Here is a 4,430-nt window from a genome sequence, read left to right as displayed (position 1 = left end):
ACCATACAAATAGTATTGCTGATTTTACCAAACAACATTATACACAGAACACAACCAAATTCTCACTAAGTTAAGGGATACATCATGAATTTTCAAAGGGAAGTACACTTGTATAATGGTAAGCTCCCAATGGGATGTTCCCATGTGGATGACACAGTCCATGAAGGTAAGTCAAAGGCAAATATTTCAAATGAAATAAGGAAAATCTTTTCTCCTGATGCTTGTCCAGTAATCAAAGGAATTTGCAGGACAGCAAAACAGGCATCCTTGAATGTCAAAAATATATTTCTCATCACAAAATTCTCTATATTTTACATTTTTCTAAAATGATTCCTTAAGAGTGGGCTTCTCTGTGTGTTTTCACAAGACACATTATGAAACACTTGGAATATAACAGCAGCATACAGTATCCATATTTCATCATAGTAAATTAAAATACAAATTGTACTTGGGTTACATAGCACTTAAGATACACATACTTGAATGGATAAAGGTGTCTCACTAGAAGAGAAAAAGATGTTACACAGTAGGAATTTCTGTCCTTTAGTTGGCGTGCTGAGTAATATGGTTCACACACCTTTCTTTTGCCCGTTTGGTATCAAGTATCAGCACTGCTACTCTATGGTTCCTGCCTTTGCATACTTGTTAAAGGGGTTTTATACTGTGTCTCAGACTCTGAGGATGCATAAGGCTTTATATAATTTGGCTTCTATTACTGAATATAACAGTAACAATAGACCTCTTACATATGCCAACAAATAAGAAAAAAAAGAGATGTGGTATTATAACTTTGATCTTATAGCTTGGTATTATAAATTTAGCAATAAGCTATATTATCAGTTACCATTTTTGTAACATTATTAAAATACAGAAATCAGTGGTATGTAATGTGTCTTGGCAGACATCAGAGGCACTCTAAGGCATATGCATTCCAACCTCCCAATTACAATAAATTATCATGCAATTCCAAAATATGAAACATGTGGTACAAGAAAATAAACCATAAATACCTCTAAGAAATTTCTTATTCATAAGTTTGTTACAATGATTCAATTTATTCCATATTTTAACAAACTTCATACTTCAGAGAGAACATGTATCAACCATTTAGAATTGGGTACTTTTAGTACCCATGTTTATAAAGAGTGGATGGCTCCCCTTATAGCATTATATCTAAAGGATGTTTACAATGTTTTTAAATTGTTAGGTTTCTCTACAATACGAATTCCTCAATATGTAATATAACTGGATTACTTGCTGAAGATTATCCTATACTTAGTATTTTTGTAGAATTTTATTCCTGAGGGCATGTTCTTAAGTACAATGAACTATCATTTCTTGATAAAAACTTTCCCTCAATTGCTGCATTCATGGGGTTTTCCCTCATTCCCAGCACTGGGAAGTACCCTCAGTGGGAATTTTTCCAATGCTAATGAGATTTGACTTCTGGATGGCTTTATTTCTGTTAGCTGTGAATTTTGTAAGGTAGAAGGTCTGACTATGGTTTAAAAGGTTTTTGAAATCCACTGCATCCCTAGATTCACTCTACAAGTTCTAATATTTATGTATGTTTATCGGCTGAAAGGTTTGTCCAAACAACTTCATTTATAGAGTTTCTACAGTAAAAGAGTTCTCTGATACTTAAGCTCAAGTGACTATTATCTGAAAGATTGACCATAACTGCCTTTTCTGAAATACGACATATGATCTGAAAAACATTCATATTACTTGCATTCCTAGGACTTCTTTACTCTATGAGTTCTCTGATGATTAATGAGCTGTGACTTCTGGGAAAAGGCTTTCACACATTCATTACACTGAAAAGGTTTCTCTCCTGTATGAATTCTCTGATGGTTAACAAGCTGTGACTTCTGAGAAAAGGCCTTCTTACATTCACTGCATCCATAGGGTTTCTCACCTGTATGTGTCCTCTGATGTGGTATGAGGTGTGACTTCCGAGAGAAGGCTTTGCCACATTCACTGCATTCAAAGGGTTTCTCTCCTGTATGTATTCTGTGATGATTAATGAGACTTGACTTCTCCCTGAAGGCTTTTCTACATTCATTGCATTCATAAGGTTTTTCCCCTGTATGGGTTCTCTGATGTCTAATTAGCTCTGATTTCTCAAAGAAAGCTTTCCTACAAAGACTGCATACATAAGGTTTCTCCCCTGTGTGGATTCTCTGGTGAGTATTGAGTTGTGATTTCTGAGAGAAGGCTTTTTCACAGTCCCTACATTCATAGGGTTTTTCTCCTGTATGAGTTCTTTGATGAGTGGCAAGACTTGACTTCTCACCAAAGGCTTTCCCACACTCACTGCATTCATAGGGTTTCTCTCCTGTGTGAGTCCTCTGATGTGATGAGATGTGACTTCTGACAAAAGGCCTTCCCACATTCAGTACATACGTAAGGTTTTTCTCCTGTATGAATTTTCTGATGATTAGTGAGGCTTAATTTTTCACTGAAAGCTTTCCCACATTCACTGCATTCATAGGGCTTTTCTCCAGTGTGAGTTCTCTGATGCCTAACGAGCTGGGATTTCCTGCTGAAGGCTTTCCCACATTTACTGCATACAAAAGGTTTCTCTCCTGTGTGCGTCATATAATGCAATATAAGATGTGACTTCTGAGAGAAGGCTTTCCCACACTGAATGCATCCATGGGGTTTCTCTCCTGTATGGGTTCTCTGATGATTACTGAGACTCGATCTCTCTCTAAATGCTTTCCCACACTCACTGCATCCATACGGTTTCTCTCCAGTATGAATTGTCTGATGTCTACTGAGCTCTGACTTCTCAAAGAAGGCTTTTCGACAATCACTACATCCATACGGTTTTGTTCTTGTGTGTGTCCTATGGTGTGTAATGAGTTGTGACTTCCTGCTGAAAGCTTTCCCACATTCCCTACATTCAAAAGGTTTCTCTCCTGTATGAATTCTCTGATGATTAATAAGATTTGACTTTTCACTGAAGGCTCTTCCACAATCACTGCACTCATAAGGTTTTTCTCCTGTGTGTGTCCTCCAATGTGATATAAGATGTGATTTCCGGGAAAAGGCTTTCCCACATTCACCACATTCATAGGGTTTCTCTCCTGTATGTGTCCTCTTATGGGATGTAAGCTGTGACTTTTGGGAGAAGGCTTTACCACATTGGCTACAGTCATAGGATTTCTCTCCTGTATGAGTTCTATGATGTGTAATAAACTGTGACTTCTGGGGAAATGTTTTGCCACAGTTACCACAGCCAAAGGCTATTTCTCTTATATGCCTGCTTTGATGTTTCATGAGACTTGATTTCTTGTTGAAGCGTTTCCTACATTCACTGCATTCATACAGTTTCTCCCCTAAACGGGTTCTGTGATATATAACAATCTGTGACTTCTTGTAGATAACTTTGTCATATTTATCACATTCATAGTATTTTAACCATGTATCAGTTTCTTCAGGCTTGGTAAGGAGAAATAATTTATCAAATACATTAAAGTCATCTGGTTTTGGTTTTTCATAATCTGCTTTTGGAATAACCAAATCTAAATGATGCTTTAAAATTATTCCATCTAAGCCACCTTCCTTGCTTGCTTTCCTTAAAGGAACAAAGTTCATACTCAGATTGATTTTTTTCCCAACTGCATCACATTCGTGAACTCTTTTCATATTTTTAAGCATGCCTTGGTTATCCTGGTGCCACACCATGTGACCATCTACTTGCCAGATTTCTTCTGGAAAGTCTGAACTTGGGAATTCTCCATCTCTTATCCATGGCTCTTCTCCATGCTCCAACTTGAAGATCACATCTGGTTTCATAACTTCATACCCCAGTGATACTAGGCTGCTATAGCTCTCCAACATGACGTCCTTGTATAAGTCTTTCTGATAGGGGTCCAGTAGCTGCCATTCCTTCTGGGTGAAGTCCACAGATAAATCTTCAAATGATAATGACTCATGGTGGTAAGGCTTCTCCATTCCATCTGTAATGTATTCATTTTCTGTTTTCCTTGGGAGATGATCAGCAAATCTGAAATCTGTTCTATCCTATGTCTCTTCCTGCTTGGCCTCAATGTTCCGGGGTGAGGTCCTGACTAGGTCTTCTCCATTGGGATTAAATTCCTGGCTCCAGGACCTTCTTTCTTATACCACGTGAGCAGGATTATTTCCAGTGAACCAGGACCTTGGCAGCTCCTGCTGAATGCTGCAGCTCTCCCTTTACCAGCTCTTACATTTTTCTTCAGAAGGAAGTTCCCGTGGCTCCACTCTGTCAAATTCTCTTTGCATTCCCTAGTTTTCGATGGAAAACTTCAGGTCTCCCAGGAACCGAATGGACTGTCCACAGTAAGTGGTGGAGCCCCACAGGCCTCGGATCCGCAGTCAAAGCCAACCGAGCCCCTCGACAGGCACCCGGCAGGGCCGCCCCCGCCCCGCAAACACCACCC

The 4,430-nt window shown here is 38.8% G+C and overlaps 1 pseudogene; it reads right to left on the bottom strand.

Annotated features, from left to right (window-relative positions):
• Positions 1-1,721: 1,721 nt before the first annotated feature.
• LOC119509079 lies at positions 1,722-4,011 on the bottom strand (annotated as a pseudogene).
• Between the last annotated feature and the right edge of the window lie 419 nt (positions 4,012-4,430).

This window comes from Choloepus didactylus, chromosome 14 (assembly GCF_015220235.1).
Source record: "Choloepus didactylus isolate mChoDid1 chromosome 14, mChoDid1.pri, whole genome shotgun sequence".
Lineage (NCBI taxonomy): Eukaryota > Metazoa > Chordata > Mammalia > Pilosa > Megalonychidae > Choloepus > Choloepus didactylus.
This window is presented reverse-complemented; position numbering and strand designations above follow the sequence as displayed.